At 41.2% G+C, this 22,075-nt stretch overlaps 1 protein-coding gene across 3 annotated transcripts in view; it reads right to left on the bottom strand.

Moving 5' to 3' along the window:
* Positions 1 to 22,075, bottom strand: part of dscama (Down syndrome cell adhesion molecule a) — a 91,163-nt gene that overhangs the window by 35,829 nt on the left and 33,259 nt on the right. The window lies entirely within an intron of this gene.

Here is a 22,075-nt window from a genome sequence, read left to right as displayed (position 1 = left end):
GGCGCAATAAGAAAGGGATGACTGAACGGACAAAGAGAAATGGGGGGAGGAAACAGAGAAGGAGAGGGAGGAATTCACAGAGGAGGGTATTGAGGATGCTATTGTGAGCAAGTGTTGACCTAGTTAGAAATGAGAGACCATGGATTTGATATCCTGAAGGGTTTTTTTCAGCTTGTGGTTGAGATGCTCTCATGTGTGACAGACAACCAGCGGTAAAACGAGGGGGACAGGGGAGGTAGCACACACCCATATGTGTGTGTCTGTAGTCCTTAATCACTTAACACAGAGACAAGACAGGAAATATTATCAAATTTGAATTTCACTGGTTGCGATTCACGTTCGCGGAAAGGAACAATTCAGCGAAAGCAGATATCAAAGGAAAGAAAGATGCAAGCTGTCTCTCCTGTCTTTCCTTTCCTCCTCTTTCTGTCTTCTTCCCCTTCTTTCCCTCTGAAAGTTGCCTGGCATCAAAAGTTGACAAGGCAGGCTTATGAATGAGAGGAGCTTTCATTAGAACAGACTGCCTGTCACTGTAACAAAAGGCCAGGGGTGGGAGAGGGGAGTACGCCTGTGTTTTCAATGTGCGTTGACACACACTCACACTCACACGTGTTTACATGTGCGAGTGTGTGGTTGTCTCTTGTCTGCCAGTGAAGCAAACTGGCTCTTTATTGAATTTCTCACTTACAGGCTCTTACGTATATGTTTGATCTATGAACACATTACACATAGGTTTAAATATAGTCTCCCACTGACCACATGTACTGATGTGATGTGGTGTTCGCAAAAATCACTTCAACCGCTTTTTTCACAATAATTTTCACACTTTTGGTATCTACTCCCTCAAGAAACTATAAGTAGAGGTAATAGTCTTGGTGCTGTTTATGATCCTGCTTCCGCTGTACAGATACTGTAAATCATCACCGAGTGTCTGAACCCTGAACTTCTGCACTCCTGTTTCTTCCTGACTTCAGGAAAACATGTACCAGGGAAAGTGCTGTGAAATTATACATGTTGAGTTTTTACCTTTTAGAAAGGTTGCCAGTGGTAAGAGTTCTGATATCAGTAGATTCTGCAGGGTACAGTTTGTAAACACAGTAGGAGGTAAATTAACACATGTATAAATGAGTAAAGCATTTTTCAGATGGTGCATATTTTTACACTGCAATGAGAACTGCAGGTGGTTGTGGTTGGTATTCATTTAAAACAGAAATGTTAATGTTAATTCTCCCTACCAACAAACAGAAGTGATTGTCTCCCACAGAGCTGCAGGCCTACAGTGCTGCACTGTATGTGCATGTCCTTTACACTGAGGGCATTTCTGTGTACGCATGAACCACTGCAGTTATCTCAAATCCCACTGGCTTGTGTGTTTGTATATTAAACGTTTTTGTGTGTGTGAACATACGGTATGCATTTCTATACAAGTGTGCATGCAAGTGAGTGTGAATGTGTTTATGCTGCATACAGCTGCATGGAGGAATGGTCAATAATAACGATCGAAGGCGCTCCACTATGCTTTTCTCTGCTCCACTCTGCTCCACCTACTGCATACTAACACCGCCTGAGAGACAGCCCGCACTGTTCTTGCAGTGTGTATGTGTGTGTGTGTGTGTGAGTGAGAGAGAGTGCATACTAGACATATGAACACGTGTTTGTGTCCACACCTGGATATATTAGTGTATATTTCTGAAACTGTGGCTCCACTTCACCCCAGGTGGCTTGCTGGACTATCAGTCGTGTCCTCTTCCCTTCCTCGGCCCACCCAGCTGCTTTGGCATCAACGGTGCTACAAACACAAGTCCCTTTCTGTGGATCCACACTCAATAGCTTCAATTAATCCCCATATAAGCCACACTGAGCCTGCAAGTAGACTCTTTGTTCATTCAAATTGGGAGGCTTTGCAGTTTTTCCACTGAAACCTAAATTGTTTGTGAGACATAATAGAAACAGTAAGAAAAGGCTAAATTATGCCCATATTATGCTGCGGTTACACTTTTCACTGAGGGCAGTTTGCACTTGTGTGGATGTGTCATCACTAGACACACAGGTTAACATGTCACAAGGACTAAGAGAGAAGGATTTCCGATGAGGTGGAACACAATGACACATGGTGACATAGCTGAGCACTTTGACCTATCCTTGCTGGGCGACCATCTGCCCTGACACATGTGAGAGAGACACTGAGAGTTACCTTGGCTCCCTGAGCCATTTCAATATTTGATAATTGAGACATGAGTGGAGGAAAGATGAAATGGGAGGAGGTAGAGAAGCGGGAGCAAGCAGGAGAGAGGGAGTGAGAGAGAAAATAAAAGATCAAGAGGGAAAAAGCACCTCTGGGATACAACCACTCTCTGTCATCTAAAATGACTTACAAATTAGCTTACAGCTATGCGCTCCCAGTAAAGGAAAAAAACTGACACAACTTTCATATGCTAATTCAGATCATGGTTAGGCAGAGCAATTATCAAAAAAAAATGTCAGCCCTGTCTGTCTGACAGATCTGAACAGGAACCCCATACCTCTGTGTGTCTGTCTGTCTTCAAATCAAAATCAAACCTAAAAGGTTTAGTGATTGTTTATACTATATATATATATATAACACAATGTTAAGACACTGTGACTGTGAAACACAATAACATACTGTTTTCCCTTTTGCAGTACATCATTTTAACAATAGAAAATGTTGTTGTAGTTCCACCTATAGTGACCTTGAACATCAAACCTGCTCTCCTCTGGCTGAAGAACTTTGAATTGTCTCACTATCAACACCAACAGTAACAGTCTGGATGCCACTTATAGGAAACCCATGGAGTCAGCTAAACAATGCAGATAAAAATTGCTTCCTCATCACTCTGCTGGCAGTGTCCCCACTGTGCAACTGTCTTGGAGTGTATTAGTGAGTGGAGTGTGGTCCCTGGAGACAGCTGGGGCCCTACAGTGTCACCATAACCTTGTCCACTAAAAGTCATCCAGCTTCACAAAAAAAAGAAAAAGAAAAGATAATCCACGCTGCAGCTGCTCACTAACAAGCCATCAGCCATCTGCATCTAGAACTGATTTTAATAAATGTTCTTGAGTGTGTGTTGGGTGGTTATGTGTGTGAGCTTTTGTTTCTCAGAAGGTAATTTAGCTTGAACCCAATAATTGGAGATGTAAGTCAGATATGTGTTGAAGGATCGTCATTAATCAATACGCCATAAGACAGAGTGTGTGTTTGGAGAATATCATTACTGAGGTGATTAGATGAGTTTGCCAAAGGTGTTGCACAGTTGCAACACCTTTGGCAAAACTAATAGATTGATGCACACACATCAACCAAACAACAAAGATACAATTTACACACAGATTTTTTTATTTTTTATTATTGTGATAACTACAAACACAGCTGACTGGTGGAAGATGGATTAAGATGATTTCTTTATGTTACAAATGTACAAAATGAATTATTGCATCTCTCCATTTAAGTCAATTTAATTCCTATTAAGTGAAATGAAAATTTAGTGAGCCCCGCCTTGTTAATAATCTGTAACTGCAACCATCATATTACCATATGCGACGCCTCACTGTTTCCCACTATGAGAATGTCACACACTGTCTGGCGCCAGAATTGCTAGTGTAGTCTGTGAGTAATAATGAGTGTATGATGAGCCCAGGAGGGCCGGTGTTGTAATTAGGCCTGGTCAGAGTTATTGGCAGAGTGACTCCAGTTTGATCAGGCTGGGATAAGCATCTCTATGGAGAGGGGGATCCCACCAATTTAGAGCCCCTCTAATAAAAATCATTTGTCATTCTTACAGGAGCCACGCTGACAGCTGCTGTGGTTGCCATGGCAACATACTGGCCACCATTCACTTAGCAAGCAATATTCCTAGTGCTGTAAATGTATACGGTCCAGTTAATGTGGCAGTGCCTCATATATGTGCAAGAACAGCTCCTACAAAGATTCTTGAGGCAAAATCTTGAATCTTAAAAGTGATATTTTGATTTATGGAAATTTTACTGATCGTCCTATTTATTGTTCATGTATGTTTGCAATCATAATTTAGATTTTCTGTATTTTAATTTTACTGTTGTTCTTTTCACTTTCAAAGAATGTTGCATGCTGCACAGACTTTAAAACCTTTCTTAGGTAAATGTTGAGCTATATAAATAAGATAATGAAAGTTGTGAGTATCTTATCTGTTTATGCATGCAGAGGTTCACTGTGGGATTTTCTTGGTTAATTTCCTGAATGTTTGTAGCTCCCATCCAAGGAAATATGATTTACCCCTTTAGACTCCATTCTTAAACAGAGTCTGCAAAAACAACAAATATTTAAAAGCACATATAAATGATCACAACTTCATTATAACACAGGTACTTAAAACCATCCCAAAAAGTGCCTGACCACAAAAATGCAGTGTGCAGATGGGAAGTTTAAACTGAATCAATTGATTAATCTACTAGTTGATTATCAAAAATTACTCACCAGTAATTTTGAGGACAAATTAATCATTTAAGTCATTTATCCAGTAAAGATGTCAAACATCCTCCAGTTCTAGCATTTCATATCTAAGGAATCACTGCTTTTCTTTGTCCTCTGTGAAAACTGAATCTTGGCTCAGTCAACATAAGGCATTTGAAGATGTCAGGTTGGGCTTTAGGAAAGGGTTTTTTTTCCCCACAAAATAACAATGACTTGTAAAGGTTTATGTCTCCACTTTTCAGACAAGCTGCTACTGATCCAGTCAAGGAGATGAGATAAACCAGACTATGCTCAACATTGTGTAATATAATGTGCCATAAAACATCACACAGACATTTAAGAACGACATGAAAAAAAAGATTAAATCTCTTCTCCATGAAGAATTTGAAGCACATTTGGAACCTAAGAAGTTTAACAGGAGTGCCGGAAAACACACACAAACCCAGCACCTGCCCTAATTTCTCATCACAGCTGGACTACAAACCTGAAGCAGCCTATCTGAGCAACCTACAGTATCTGCTTGCTCCAGAGTTGAGTCAGAGTTGGAAGCTGTGCATTTTTATTGCCGCTCCTAATCAGCAGCAGCATCCCTTTGCTCATTAACTAGACACATGCTAGCCTGAGGCTAACAGCCTCATATGTCAACCACAGATAAAGATGTCATCTTATGCTTGACTGAATAAACCGCTATTAAAACTAGATGCAAATGGACGTTGAACGATATTCAAATCAGGAGGCAACAGGGAAGCTTAAACCCTGAGGCGCTTGGCCTCATGGTTGCCCCACATTCCTCTGTCGTGTTAGAAGGAAGAGAGATTTTAGATCCTCTCTGTGTTCAGAGTGATGTTCCACAAGACATCTGAGATCTCTGTGAAACACAATGTTATGATAGCTGTTCATTTTGTAATTATCTCAAACAGTACTGCTAAGTTCCTGCTAAATTATTTTGTTGGATATATTGAATGTGAGTTTGCAGTTTCCTTTGACTTTATTTAACTGGGAAATAACATATTTGAACACCTGTCATGTCAACTTAGTATGAGAGCAACAGTGGTGGCCATTATCAACAGCTTTGTCCAGTGTAAATTAGTGTTCTTACGTTATTCAGACTGCAGGCACAACTGGCTGTGCAGACAAACCACGGAAACTCTATCTCATCAAATATAAACAGAATCAAACAATGGACAGAGTAAGAATGGACTTTATTTGTACAGGATTCATTTGGCAGACACTGACATACTATGACAGGATGTCTCTATTCTCCTCTAGACTGTTTTGAGGCAGCTGCGTGAGCACTTTTTTCTATCAGACAAATCTTTGTCTGCCGAAGTCAAAACTGAGGAGGGAAATCTCATCACAATAGCTTTCAAATCTGTGCCTGTGTGTCTCTATCTGCTGTGTGTGTGTGTGTGTGTGTGTGTGTGTGTGTGTGTGGCTGCATGTGTGGTGTAATTAGCCAGCACTGGAGTTGAGCTATTAAACCCCTGATGGTTGTGTGTTTACAATGCTATCATTGGCCTCTCTCTGGCCAGCACTAAATGAGCCAGTGTTGAGCCTCAGCTGTATAATCATGAATATTCATCTCTGTCTGTGAGAACCTCTGTGTGTATGTGTGTGTGTGTGTGCTGCACTGGCAAGCATTAAGGAAGCTATTACTATCTACTCAATCACAATCCGTCACTTTGTCTGGATAATAAGTCAAGCTGACAACAATTCTACTTATCGCCAAACCCCCAACAAAACAGGCTTTGTTTTGGGAGCAAGAAAGAGTTGAGCCTGTTTCCAGCCCTGCAGCTTTTCACTTCAATGAGCAAAGCACCAAGTCAGGGTTATCTTGTTGGGTCCCATACAATGTTCTCTCACTATTTTGTTCCCCCGTTCACTCAGGCCTGATGAAAGCTGAGGACTGAGGAAAAAACAGCAACCAACATCCTCTTCACAAAGGCCATTTTCAATGCAAAGTAATGCGGTTTTCATGTAAATGTGCAGATCACAACATGATCATTAATTACATTTCCTGAGTGAGAACACGACGAGCCTTCGAGCCCTCGCTAAACTGTGATAACCTGAGTGTAAAAGAGTTACTCCCACGGTGCCCTTCCCCTGAGACTTCATGGCACCACATTCCCGCTTATGGAAAAGGACTTAAACACAGCGCTCATTGGTGTTTCATGGTAATTTGCAGTGGCAAGTGGAGCAGGCGATGCCGCTCTGTGAGTGAAGCAGAGGGGGCAAGAGGAGGATTAGATAATCAAACAGTGTGCCACTTTAAATAATCTCTGCCTCCTCTGGGGGAGGTGAGACTTAAAGCTGGAGCCCTTCTGCTTTAATTGTCTGATTTTCTCGTCATTACTGTTGAGGGCCTTGGTAATTCAGACTTATTAAATATTCAGGAGCCACACCAGGGAGGGGAGGGAAAGATGGAGTGACAGGAGAAAGATGAAGGTATAGAGAGGAGGGAGAGAAAGAGAACAGAAGGAAGTTGTAGCAAGACGATGCATGTGTGGTCACTGTTTGATAAAGACTGACACAGATAGAAACTTTGATCCCAGCTGTGGAGAAAAAAAAAACTATTTTTTCTTTACTGAGAAAGTTTTGCACTTGATGACTTGATCCCCACATCACAGGTGTAGATTTGGGTGTGGACAGCAGGGACATGTTCCTACCAATGTTTTGTCCCTACGAATATTGTGATGATCTCAAATGATTTTGTCATTTTAACTCTATATAGGCTAAACTGGTAAGCTCTGCAGAGTTGCCGGTTTGTGCTTTTGCTGTAAAAAAGTAGGCCGCTTTAATAGAGTGGTGAGATGTGGGAAAACAAGTCTCACAACTCATGTAACTCACATTAATAACATGTGTAGCCATAATATATATTAAACTAACACCATCACTCACCCATATGAGACTTGCACTCATGTAAGCAAATGCTCTTTGTGTGCACAACACAAGAGCCTACCAACCCTAAAACCAAACCTACAGCCGTGCCTCACATTCTTTCCCAAAAACTTCACAGGTGGTGAAATTAAATCCCAAATTAACTGTTAGAAATATACTACAGTAAAGAAAAGTTTGTAATCTTTTACTTTTGACTTTTTGTTACATTTAAGTGGTAGGAAAACAGACCCTAAAGAGCTACAAAATGTGTTGATATGAAACTGAGAACTATTCAAGTTGCACTGTTTAAAAAAAAGAAGAGACTATCTGTGAAGCAAATGTTCTGGTTTCGAATCTCCAGTTTCAGAATGAAGGGAGCTCCTTATAGATGTGTTGAATGGAGCTCTCCATGGTGCTGAACTACACAACTGAGCCACAGACAAAAAGCAAGCCAAACATAACAACTGGTTTCAGTGCATTTACACAGTTAAACAAATGCAGCAATGGAAATCAGGGCTGTTTATACACTTAATGAAAGAGTTAGAAAGACAGAGGTATAGATAGATACTGATAAAATTAAACATCAGAAGTCATTTAAAGAAAATTTCAACATTGAAAGGAAAATTGAGAGACATGTCTTCCTCTGTATTACACTGACAGTACTGATCTATTAATGGAGCAAACTGTTCCCTCTCTTACTAATGGAACTAGTCTAGAATTCAACAAAGAAATCCTGACAGGTTACAACTACTGTGACATGCTGTGGGTATGAAAGTCTATAAATGAAAAGACTGCAAACCACATTACAGTGATTATGTTGAAGGAAGTGAAGAGACAGAGTGCTGCTCTCTAATGAGTCACCCTGTGTGATCATGGCCGCCAGCTACAGCCTGCATCTACAACACTGCACAAACTACATCTTGACATGACATTTACTCCAGTATTCAGTCTGTAAAACCATATTTTCCATAAAGAGACGGTCAGACTCCGCCAATGGAGCGAGATAATGTGACTAATCTCCAGTGCAAATCAGACTGTTTTAAGGTTTTCTTCAATCACGTCACATTAGTCTGATCTCCAAATGCAGTGATTTACTTCAAACTATTGGCTCGTTCATTAAAACCATAAGAAAATATATTGGAAACAAGTGAAATCATAAAAAATCTCTTATTCTATAGCCTTCTTGTAAATGGGTATAATGAACCAGCACAGTGTGTAATCAAGATTAGATGTAGACTATTTATTTGCAGCGGTTGAACAAACAAACAAATTCTTTACTTAAGTAAAAGTTGCAATAATAAAATGTAGAAAAAACATAAGTAAAAGTCTTGCATTCAAATAGTATTTGACTAAAAGTACAGACGTATTCTAAGTAAAAATAACTTCAAGTATCAAAAGTAAAAGTTTTCATTATGCAAAATGACCCCTTGTCAAACATATTACATTAATAGATTAATTCATTGTTTCTTAGTTTCTTGTGTAGGCCCAGATGTTCTGTTGATTGTGTTTTTGTGATCGTTTCTTTCTCCCTTGGATAAGAGATCTTAATCTTAATGAGATTGCCTGATTAAATAAAGATTAAATAATATAAATAAAATAAAATAAAACAAATGTCTCTGTCAGAATTACAGTATTATTTACTGTTCTACTGGATTATTATTATTACATTAATGTGAAAACAGAATTTTAATGTTGCAGCTGGCCAAGGTGGAGCTGATTCTAGCTGTGTTATATACAGCTGGGTGGGTTATTTTAGTGTAGAAGTACTGTACAGCATAGCAGGAAATTAAAATACTCAAGTAAAATACAAGTACCCCAGAACAGTGATTAAGTACAGTACTTGAGTACATGTACTCAGTTACAATCCAGCACTGGTGAATCTTGACAAATGGAAGTCCCTCTAAGTGACACAGACACTCGAATTCACTTTGATTTCACTGACCACCTTAAAATAATAATAAAATATCACCTTTGTTTCCCCTCTAGTCATTTCTGACTTCACAAAACTTAAAAAACATAACCTATTGGTAAAACTTCAGTGTCTATCAGTGCAACGCTGGAATAAAGATTTATGATGTGATTTAGTAAATGTGTTTCATTTCACTAAAAGAAATGCTTATATATTGTACACTCCACACTCAGAGAAAGACGCAGAGAGACAGAGAGGAGGGAGAATAAATCGGCATCTCTTCACCACTTCATAACAGCTGATTATCAAGCTGATTAAGGCTGTTTATACAAACTGCCGCTTGATTTAGCTGCTAATGAAGATAAAACTTATTGTCACAAAAACACACAGTATTTATAAGGACTTGTTGGCACATTATAATTCTGTATACATGTTGGAGTAATTATGGGTGCTGATGTAAACTGACTAAATGCTTAATCTGAGTCTTCTTTTAAGTTGACTAAACAAACGTGTTTCTCCATGAGGACAAAGAGAAGACTGAGGCCTGCGGGTAGATACTCAGCAGGACTGGCTTTTTACCCACTTGCTCGTAAAGGTTTCACAATGTGCCGTAGCAACAATTAGATTAGAAGGTCGTTTCGCCAAGACCTACATTCATTTATTAGTCCAGCTGGATATTTAGGCCCAAGCGGAGCCTGCACACTGACACACTTGTACATTTACACATGATCACTAAAGTGTGATGCAGATTATTTGAATTATATGGTTTTTCAAGGATGATTCGGAGACCAATGGGTTTTGTTAGGTTTTTTATGCCACAAAATGTACCATTATTATGTGGCATCTGATTAAAAAACTGTCACATTGCAGTACATTTAGGAGTTTAAGTGCTGCATGAAACCAAAGTGATATCTCACAATAACATAAAAAATGTGCAAGGAAATAAACATCACCATATTGACCATGTTCAAAAAAGGAGGTAAATATCCCATTTTTACTAAGGAATCAGAACTGAACTAATTTCAGTAAGAAGTCTTTAACAACCTGACTCCACACACCGTTTATTCCCTTTACATCTCGAGTGGACAGGATGGAGACACACCCCTCGTTTACAAGATGACTCGACTACATGTAATCAAATTCTCACAGCAGCCTCCTCCTTTCCCACAATAGCTTAAAATCACAATAAAAAAAAATCAACGCTTTTCAATTTCATCTCCCTTCCTTCCCTTTTCTCCTCTTTTGTCGCTGTCCCCTCTGTCTCCTTGCTTTTCATCTCTTGCCTTTCCCTTGGTGTTTCCCTTCCCTCCTCCCCCTTCCTCCTTCCTCGTCCTCCCTCCCCCTTCTCCCCGCAGAGCATTAGCTTGCAGTGGTCAGGCCGCTTGACAGCTGCTCCACCTGAAGAATATCAATCAATGTTGCTGTGGAGACAGAATCAGGCTCTTCCTTTATTTTATACCCTCTTTTCCCTCCATCATCTTGGTCTGGCATGTGGCTGTTTGTGGGCTAAAGATGATCCACTGTTTGGTTCTCTAAAGTTTAAATGATCATTCAGCTCATTCAAAGTGTTAAGACGTAGATGTTTAACTTCTTAAACTGATCTATTTCAGAAACAGTCTTTGACACCTTTTGCTGCTAATTTCTTTGAGGTGTGATCAATTGAGTTGCGGATGCAAACCCTGAGACATCTCAGACCATCACTCCAGATGAGCCAGGCAGACAGGCGTGGGATGGACGTGTCCATCACTGCTAACACATGACAGAAGAGTGAGCACTGTACAAATCATGTTGCTCAATATAGAACCACACTCAACGTGCTACTAATCAACATTAAGGACTCTTCTGTTCATCCATGTTTCTGTTATATATTTTTTAATATATTTAGCATTTAGGTCCTTGCAAGAACCCAGTTACCAAAATAAAACCTACTAGAAAAATAGATCCTTCTATTTTGAAAACATGTTGTGATTATATCACCTAGCAACAATTCCTCCTGGACAGCCAAATTATCAGGAGACCAATCATATTCCTCCCTCTAATTGCTCCAATCTACCTTCCCATACGGCTCACACTCCCACTTTGAGCGAATCCCCAAACATGGCCCCAGCTCTGCTGCTATACAAAACAGTCAGCAGTGGAACGACTCCCCACAGACATATCATCAGTGGTACTAGTGCCAGGCCCGCCAGTGGAGGGTTAAGTAAATATTGGGCGAAGCATCTGCTCTCAAAGTACCATCGTCTGCCTGTGCTCCTGCCTGGTCCCAGCCTGGTATAAATCACACACAGCAATTAGTGCCACACTGTCCCTCTGCCCTCGTTAAACAACTCTGCCTGCTGAGGAGGCCCATAAACACCAGACACCAGCCTGCATGGGTGGAGGAAGGAGGGACAGATGGATGGATGGACACTTGTGAGAAGGATCATTGTTTAAAAGAATCAGTTAACTTTTAAAATAACCAACGTGACCACTGTACATTGATCATGCTGGTGTTCCACCGCTAACACTTAACACACCAAAACAAGATTAAATTTAAGGCCATGCTATAGCTCTGTGAGGCCAACGTCAATGTGTGATGACAATGTGACAATGCTGATGGGAATGCCATTAGTTTTGCAGGTATTTGGTCATAAAATCAAAGTACTGGACAAATCGAAATTCTGACCTAATGACGGTGCAACAGAAAAAGTCAGAGGACCACCAAAGTGATTAGGACACATTGTCTGGGCACCATCGACATTAATGCCAAATTCAATGCAATTCATCCAGTAGGTCTTGAGACAAAACAGTCGACCTCATGATGACACTAGAAGAAAAGTCAACAATGAATGACTGTACTAAATTTCATGGCAGTCACTCAAATAGACATTTTAGTCTGTGCCAACTTTACCATCCCTTCATCCATGCTGCTAACATGGCTAAAAAAATCTAGTATGTCTAGAGACTGTTGAAGATGTTATTTCAAAGCTGGAAAAAGGAAAACCTGAAACTAATGTTACAGGTCTGAAGAGTTGGGTTGTGGCAAATCCGGTAGAGCAAAAATTTACCTCAAAACCTTGACGAGGAGCTGATTTTGAAGCAACAGCTGGAAGACTCTGCAGCTATTTAGATAACATGAAGGTGTCACTGAGATCCATGAGACCAGTGATACCAGTGATATCACTGGTTGTTTATGGAACACAGCAGAAACATTTATCATGTGACTGATCAGTTGGTGTCTGTGTTCGGTTTCTCATGTAGAGAGACCTGTGTTTCTTATTACAAGCTTAAACCAACGGAAGAAAAGATACGGTAAGTGAATCCAGCAGCAGGTGACTCAGTATTTTTTCCATGGCTATTTTAACTCATAAAGATGTGCAGCCTTCATCGCGGAGGAAGAGAAGGGTCTGGCAAAATACTAACTGTGCAATTAAGTGAGTGGCTGCACTTTGAGCCTACCTGAAAGGTTATTACTAAACAGACAAAAAGATGAACAGATCAGGACGCAGACAACAGGAACAATCACTTTCACTGACACCGTATGTTTGTAGTTTACAATTATTATTATGAAGTAACAGAAACTGCTTTTTCTGTTTCCTGGGAAAAATGATGTGTGGCATTCTACCGCTACTACTACTAATACTAAGACCAATAATTTCAACAATAAGTTAAATACAAGATGTGATGGACTTGAGACCTTTTTAATAAAACACAGAAAAAGGCCTTCCTTGCGGACAGGTACAACACTTTACTGTAGGCTGATCTCTACTCTAATGGCCATCAGTTAGGTACAGCAAAGATTAGCTATCCTGTTTATCATCATTGCAGTGCATGGTCATCACTGTGCTGCATGTTAATCATCAGTACAGATCATCAGTGACGATTATAAAAAACATCAGAGTCTTTTTTGAGAGTAAGAAAAGACTCATGAAAAGGATAAGAGCCTGACCACAACTGGATTTTTTTGGCCAATACCAATATTGAAATTAAAAACAAAGTATTTCACATACAGCAATGTTTGTGATGATTGGCATGTCTGGTTGTATAGATCCGAAATACTGTTAAATATTCATATTTATATTCACAGATATTTAAATCCAGTATTTTGAATATACACTTTAGTCTCAAAGATCAGAGGAAGTCTGAGTCAGTTTTCAAATAAATGAGAGTGCATACCTCCACCAAGGCCAAACAATCCTACACATGTCTGCCTGGCTCTGATAATAGAAAAATATAAGGAGAAAGGAGGTAGACTAATATCTAAACTGTACAGACGCATAGATCTCAACACCGTCAACATGTCTGATTTTTTTTTTTTTTAACATCAAGCTTCCGATATTATTTCCTGACAAAAATATGGCAATATTAATTAAAGTGATTTAAAAAGATATCCTGTAACCACCCCTTTAACCAGATCTGCCCTCAAATTTAATGCTTTCTTATCTCCACCAAGTGTGGTGCAAATCGGTTCAGTACTTTTTGCGGAATCCTGCTGACAAATCAACAAACAAAAAGATACAGGTGAAAACATACCTGATGGAGGTAATAAATAGCAAATAAAAAACAAAGGTTATAATTAAAATATAAGCCTGCTTTATTCCTGAGTTTATGACCATTACTGATGTAAACAAACCATGAAGAAAATCAGTCAGCAGGGTAGTGACAGATCACAGATTGTGTCTTTAAGAGCAAGGGTGGCCTTCTATTCTTATTTAGCTTATATGAATAAAACAGCATGAGCCAATGACGGTCTAATTTATGATGCATGCTCTAAAAAGTGATAATCAATGATCATTGGGCTGATCTTTATCATTCATCAGCCAGTGATCTAAAATACCCAATTAAACCTTCAATGTAATTTAGCCGACAACAGCTCATGAAAGGACAAAAACAGGGGCTGGTGAGAGGAGAAATGGCCATCAGCACCCCTATTACCATATTGCTCTAAATTACCACAATCACTGGGGGAGCATTTAACATGCCACAAGCCCGTGGAAAAAAAAAGGCCTACAAATAATGTCAGAACAAATGTGATTTACATTCTGCTCTCTTTGTGATTGTGCGACCAGTTGCTGTGTCCAGGGTAATTAGGAGGTAATGAGAGTGTTACTGGGCAGTGGGCACATTTAGAGAAGGAGAGACAGTAACAGACAGACAAGGAGAGCGCTCAGATGCTGAAGGACTCAGATGATGCTGTATGGGCAGACTCTCCACCACCACCACCTGACTGCCACTCATAGACGACAAGGCAGAGGAGAGGGGAAAGAAGGAGGTGGGGGATGGGGAAATATGGCTGGAGCAGGTTGGGAGTGCTGGCTAGCAGTGGTGCTACTGGTAAAAAAAAAAAAAGGATTGCTTGCTTTGTACACATGGTCTCCAGTATTCAATATATAAAAGAACTCTTTTACATCTTTATTCCCTCCTGTTTGTTTCTTTTCCCTCTTGCCTCGTCGGCTCTGTGGTGCCTGCGTCGACAAGAATTGGAGAAAGGAAGACAACTGTGCAACAGCAATTTGAAATATGCCTCCCTCCAATTCCCCTTCCCTCTGTCTCCCTCAGACTGAGACTGATTCTCCTGTTTAGGTGCATTGTGAGAGAGAGAAAGACGGAGAGAGAGGTGAGCTGGTTACTGTGGCAACCAGGAGAGTGACTCTTAGGCAATGGCATATGCATAGGGAGGGAGAGAGAGCGAGAGAGAGAGAGAGAGAGAGAGAGACAGAAAGAGAGAGGGAGATAGAGCAGCAGAGGGAGAGAAGGTGGAGAGCGCTGATGAAGGGATGTAGTGGAGGGAGGGGAGGGTAGTGGTGGTGGTGGTGGTTAGGGGGGATGGAGGAGGTAGAGTGCAGGAGGCAGATCAGAGGGAGGTGTCAGTGGGTTACTGCGCACAGAGAGATTCACCCTCTATTTCTACCCTGGCAGAAGAAAGGGAGGCAGAAACAAAAGGAGCTGTCTTTTGAATGGTCGCTGTGCTGGATTGGACTGTCAACGCTTCCTCCTAACAACCTCACTTAGCTTGCTGCTCCCACTCCCAGACACTTCCTTACTCTGTGTCTCTCTCTCTGTTTCTCTTTCAGAACAACGCATGCTTGAGTCTGTTGCAGGTGTTTTTCAGATCGAATTTTACCACTGATAAATGTTAACTGTTTGGGGTTCAACTGTTGGATTTGTGCATTTAAATGCCTTTCTATATAGTTTTCTTCTGACTATAATCTTAACACAGGGAGAAGCTGTACATTCTCACATCTGAGAGGCCAGAACCATCAAGTGTTCAGCATGTTTGCTTGATGAATAACTTAAAGCGACTTTGTAGCTTCTAAAATAAAGAAATAACACATTCTTCCTCTTACAAATGAAAAGTGGAAGTTATAAGCGATGAAATAAGCCCTTTCTCAGTTGAGTACATTCAAGGGTTTTGCTGCCTTATATAGTCTGGTATGAGGAGCTTATAGTGGCTAATGTTAGCTATAACTGACATTACTGAATCGGCTCACTGATTTGATGACTATTTTTTTAATTCTATTTTATTTTGGGGTGTTTTTGCCTTTATTTTTGATAGTACAGTGAGATGTAGACAGGAAAGTCTAGAGAAGGAGAGAGAGAGGGGATGACATGCAGAAAAAGGGCCGTGGGTCGGATTTGAACCCATGGCCGCTGCCATTAGGACTTAGTCCATGTGGTATGCGCTCTACCATTTGATGACTATTCTTTACTCGTGCTACTATTACACTATGCTGCAGCGGTTATTCTTTCATAAATGTCACCTATGGCCACAGTGGCTGTATTCCAAGAAAGGTTACATCGTCGTTTAAGCTATATATGTAACTTTAGTGAACAGCAGCCAAATGAGGGATAATGTTAACTATTAAAACATAGGGTAGGAGTAGCACAAGTAGAGAAGAGTCATAATGTCACTAATATGGCTCAGTGGCTGTTAAAAGGATAATTTGAAGCTATATATGTTGTCTTTTAGTGCAGTTCGTAAAGCCTACCACTCTCTCTTGATATCAGTTACACAGAAATAGCTGCTTAACAGTAGCTAACATCAGCTAATTAGTTTGTTTGACTGTAGAAGCATAACCCCTGAGTATACTGAACCAAGCAGGGTGCGGTTTATTGCTCATGAGTTCAACTATTGATTTTTAAGAAGAAGAAGAAGAAATGTGTTGATTCATTTTCTGTTGATTGTTGAATCCACTGATTGTTGCAACTCTAATTTCAATAATCTACCTGAATCTTTCCACAACTGCATCCCAGACAACTTGATAATTACAGATGTTTCCCCATATCTCAATATAAACTTTGCATTTTTGTTTAAATGAGGCCAATTAACCTATTAACTCTTTCCAGAGGCGTTATGACTTTGTTGGCCTGTGGTGAAGGCAAGAGGAGGATGATGGTGAATACCCTCTGACCTTATGACAGGAGCCCACAGAGAAACAGACTGCCAGAGACAAACAGAGCCATGGGGTGGGTGTAATGAATATGCTGCCCCCTATGGTGGGGATGACCTTATAAACAACAACAAACTGTCACTATGGCCAGGCCTGCTGGGAGCTGCCCTCTGTGCAAGGGCAAATGGCCTGGAATTCACTCGACAGGACTGTGAGAGTTTGCAGAAGAGACAGTTATTGGATGTTATAACACAGGACAAGCTCTGAGGCTGCCGGGGTTTATTGTACACTGCTTTTAACAAACAGTAAATCTCAGTCAGGAATGAAACATTTAAATTCATCCACACGTGCTCTGTGTTGTATGTTGCACACATCAGTCATTTCTGCATATTACCAACTGAGTGTTTATTTTCACTGAAGTTCTTTTTTTTATTTACCCAGGTAGATCATCAAAAGTCCCTCTTACTGTGTAGCGTAACGCTAAGTGACTGCTTTTATTATACAAGACATGCTACGCCTGCAATCGGTGTGATCTCAGCCAGGCGTTGTGAATCAAACAGCAGAGGAGAGACATCCTCGTGTTTCAAGGGGGGACTTTCATGTCACCATGAAGGAGACAGGGAAGAGCTGCGGTGGAGGGTTAGAAGTCAGAGCGAGGCATATGGCATCTTGAATTTTGGGCAATGAGATCTGACAGGTTAACAGAACATTTGGCAGGGATGGGGGGTCGGGGGTGTAGTGAGTGGTGGGGGTGCAGAGGGAGAAAAAGGGTAGAGGAGTTGTGTGTGTGTTTTGGGTGAGAGGGGTAGGTGGGTAAGGTTGCTAAACACTCCCATCTGTTCGTATCCCGAGGCTCTGCTAGGGCAGTTAGCTACAGTCTTATGCAGATGAGGTGTGGCTGTGCCGGCTCCTTCCACTTACATCGGAAATATTATTCAAATATATTTGAATAATATGAATGGTCGAATGGGAAAACAAGGAGCAGCAGGGTCAAGCTGTTTCCTAGGGACCGTTTGCTTTTTACCATCTGATGATCACAGCTCCTTCAGGATGTGTGAGTGCCGTAACTATGTCCTCATTAGGCTTTGCCTTCCTCTGGGCCCCGGCCCCATCCCAAGAGAGACATCTGCCTAACAGGGGTACTCTATGCACGCTGACATGCATTATTTGAGCTATGAGGATATGGTGGCATGCTAAGCTATCCTGATAATGTAATTGTGTCTTTTTATACTGTGGTTTTTTTACAGGTGATATCGAGATATAAAGGTACAGTACTTCAAAACAGGCAAGTTAAAACTAGTTACTATAATGTATATAAAACCTGTCTAAATACTCGGCTTCTAGAGAATTAACAGAATTAAAAAGATAAGTCCTTCTAGGGGTTCTAAGCATGTCTATAGTCTCATAAACACTGACTCCAACCTACACTACAGACCTCTCAGATTGAAAAGGGGGTGCTAAGGCTAATTGAGCAAGATCATTCCTTCACCCACGTCCCTGTTCTTAGATACAGTCATGTCATGTATGTACTCCCCCCTGCTTGATCACATATTCAAATGAGGATAAGGAGCTTTTGATGGAATGAGGGGGATAGGAGAGAGAAAAAAACAGTTCAAGAAGTGGAGGAAGGAAAGCAAAGCCCGGACTGATTCGAATCTGGTAAACTGTCAGAGAGAGGGATTACCCCACCAAATCCCTGGCGAAAATAGAGGCCCGAGTTATTTACTAGCCTTACAACCAGCTGCAAACCATCTGTACTTAATTGTAAGACACAAACTTTATGAAGATCAACTGGGGATTTGACTACAAAGCCTCTTACGCCACTGAATTGGTGTCCCTGCTTCGAGGGAGAGTATGGGAGGGTGCTCAAGACATGTCACATGTGCTTTGGAGGACATGGACTCCAATGCTAGACTAGGTCCTCTCTGGGCCACATCCTACTAAATACATAAATAAACCATGTGTATTAGAGTAAGGGGTGGAGTGCGAGGGTGGGGAATTAGGATGTGTCTCACAAAGCATATATGCATAAAGCTCTGCGTGCAAAGTCGAGAGCCTGTACAAGACAGACTGGTGTCAACACACACAAACTTACACACACACACACACGACTGCGAACGGCATCAAAACTTTTAATTGGCTCAAGCATGAATGGCTTTTAGCATGAGGCCAGTCATTAGGTCCCAATTAGGCATGTAAGTGGCCCAGTAACCTACGCTTAGCCATGGAAATCAGCATAAGGAAGACAATGCCTACACTGCTCGTCAGATATAAGCCCAGTACAAAACCTGCATGTGGCATTGTTTAATGTAGGTCGTTGTGCATTATGTTGTTCTTGGCAGCCATCTGAAGACAGGAGATAAGAGGTCCTGTCCAAGCCATTGAATGGCAGATAGCCAGGGTAATCCTATTTAACAAGATCTGGGCTGAATCTTGGGTGGGGCGTGTTGGTGGGGTCACACGAGGAGTCCGTCGGGGTCATGCTGTGGCTTTGTGGGTGGTGTGGTCCTAAGCATTGTGTATCTTAAAAACAATGTACACCACACTTTTCTGCCTGTGTCCGTGCCTGATTGGAAATATAAATGCATGTTAAGAGCCTGTGAGCAATTTCATCACAGTAAAGTGTGAATTCACATCGAAAATGTCATGGTGTTTTGCTGTTACAGATAATAAATAATAAGTCAAAAATAAGGAGGCAAGGCTTCTCTCCATGACTCCCTCACTTCTAGGAAACTCACAGATGGGTCACCCAAGAATATTGTGGGATCTAAGCTGCTGGCTGCTTTAACTCATTTATTTTCTTCCACTGCGCTAATTCCTCCCATCTCCATATGTTAAGGGTTGGAGAGGGAGCGGGGAGTGCGTGTGGGCTAGTGTGTGTATGGGCAGGGGTTGGGGGGGTGTGCCAGGGATTAGGCCATCCTGTCTGGACATACGCCTTGTGTAATCATGCTAGAAGGGCTGGTCATTGTGCATCTCTGTCCAGTATGGGTGTGTGGGCCCCAGGACACCCTGTCATGACCTCAACGACCACCTAAATAAAAAATTAAAAAAAACACTGCCCTGCACCAACCTACACACTGAATCTGACTGCAGCTGCTACTGTGAGCACCAACCAGTTAACCAGGGATGAGAGCCGTCTAAAAAATAACCCTAAAAACAAAGTAGTAAGAGTAATTGAGTAAGTAGGGTTATGTAGGGAATATCGTAAAAAGCTCTTTCTCATGTATCACACATTCAGAATTTGGTGTGTCCCAAAGATTAGTTGTTGCTGCAAATGCAAGTTAATGAGACTAATAATAATTTCACAACAAAGTTATCTGCATCGAAAAAGCTGTGAACTATGCTGTGAACAGTCAGCAGCCTGTAAATCACAAATAAACTATCAACTTAAAAACACACCCAGCTCCATGGAGGACCTGCAGCATTGTCCTCCACATGGTCACATCATAACTTGTAATAAACCTTCACCCCCCTCACCCCCCTCACCCACCACCCTCAATTCTCTTCCACCTCTCTTCATTAGCAGGTATAATCCCTGATGGCCCATCTGCCAGACGCCAAAGCCACAAAACACACACAGAGCAAACAAGGCTGGAAGAAGCTGTGGCCATTATGGGGCCGGTTTGAATGGGCCAACCGATCACTGACGTAGACGGTGTGTTTGCTCAGGCCCTACACAGACGCACAATACTGCTGCTACAGCGCTGCTACTTTCACACATATAGGGAACTATTTGAGCTGCAGGAGAATGACACTGATGCACCTGCCCCTGGAGAGGATAAGTGGATGTGTGTGTGTGTGTGTTTGTGTGTGTGTGTTTGTATTATTTCATTGTTGGTTTTTTTGTTACTTGTTTTTAGGGTACTTTTGGCAAAATGAATTGAGTCACAACTGCTTCACTTGATATAAACTTTTCCCCAAACAAACAGTGACTGAAACTAGACTGACCCAACTTCAGCCTCTGCACCACGGTGTCCTGTTACCATTCAGTGTCTAAAGGGCTTCGTCACATTAATAATGCATCACTTCACTAAATGTTTTGTCCCCAGGCTGAAAAGGGCGTTGGTTAGGAATCAGAAAAGAACTGTACTATGTTTATCAGGTCAGCTCAGCTTTTCAATGTGAGCTGAGAACCAGCACTGTTCTAGCAACACAGAGTGGCTGACACAAAATGGCTGCCTTGGACTGAAAGAGGCAGTAAGCCAGAGCAGCAGCAACAGCAACAGCAGCAGCAGCAGCAGCAGCAGCAGCAGCAGCAGCAGCAGCAGCAGCCTAGACAGAGCAAATCTCTCTCTCTCTCTCTTTTTTCTCTCTCTCTCCCTCTCTTTCTTTCCTCACTCTTATTGAGAAAAGATTAACAAATCACCAGCAAACCACCACTTGATTGCTTTTTTTCCCCCTAAGACTTCCACAATATCACCATCACACCAAGACATTTGGGGGTTGCAGTGTGACCCCCAGGCCGCCAAACCAGGATTACATTGTGTTAATGTAATCCTGGTTTGGGGGGCTGAAGGGATCAAGGCACTAGAAGACACAATGTAATCAGGAGGAACGTCTACACCCCAAGTATCAGACTGCAAGATAAATCCAGGCAGAGATTTATCCACATTGTCAATTAGAACATATGTTGGGACGCGTTAATTGACATATGACACACTTACTGGATGTTGGCCTCTCACGAAGGCTCAGCAGAACATTTTTTAATTTACAGAATTTACATTCATACACTCTTTTTTGTACAAATTTTTTCATCGTGGCATACAATTTTTCTTTTCTTCATTATGAAATATTTTTTTAAATTTGTTGCATGAATATATAAATGTGTCAAAAGCAGTTTCATCTCATAATGTATTCAGCACTGACACACAGTACATGCTTACAATAAATTTGTGCTGAGGACATGTGTGTGTGTGTGTGTGTGTCTATGTGTCTTTCCCTGTGACTAAATAGCTGCACAAGGTCACATGATGTCGTCTCCATTTTGGAGTGGTTTGCATGTGTGCAGGTACAGCACCTGGGACACACAAAGATAAACACGCTACACGTACAACTTTAAACCTGCACCTCCCTGACGCTGAGTGCACGGAGGTGACAGCTTAAAAAAAAAAAGAAATCAAGCTGAAGTGAAAAAAAAGAGAAGAAACTGGCTAACATACAGTGAGCTTAATAGCTGCTGAGAGAGAGGAGCTTATCTTCCCACCACAGCTAATATGAGCTTCTCAATTAGATGAAAGGCTCTCTCTCCCTTTCTCTAATTTTTTGTTCAATTTCTCCAGGCAATTTATTTAGGGTGGGGAAAAAAAAAAAAAAAAAAAAAAGGAACGAAGCCCGAACAAACCACATTGGCCAAACGCATGACGAGTCACAGCAAGCTCCAGCCAATCAGGCGGAGCTGACAGCGTAAACTCAGGCCCTCAGCAACAACATGACTATTTACTGTATGCA

This window comes from Seriola aureovittata, chromosome 15 (genome assembly GCF_021018895.1).
Source record: "Seriola aureovittata isolate HTS-2021-v1 ecotype China chromosome 15, ASM2101889v1, whole genome shotgun sequence".
NCBI lineage: Eukaryota > Metazoa > Chordata > Actinopteri > Carangiformes > Carangidae > Seriola > Seriola aureovittata.
The sequence above is the reverse complement of the archived record's forward strand: the minus strand, read 5'-3'. Positions and strand labels throughout refer to the sequence as shown.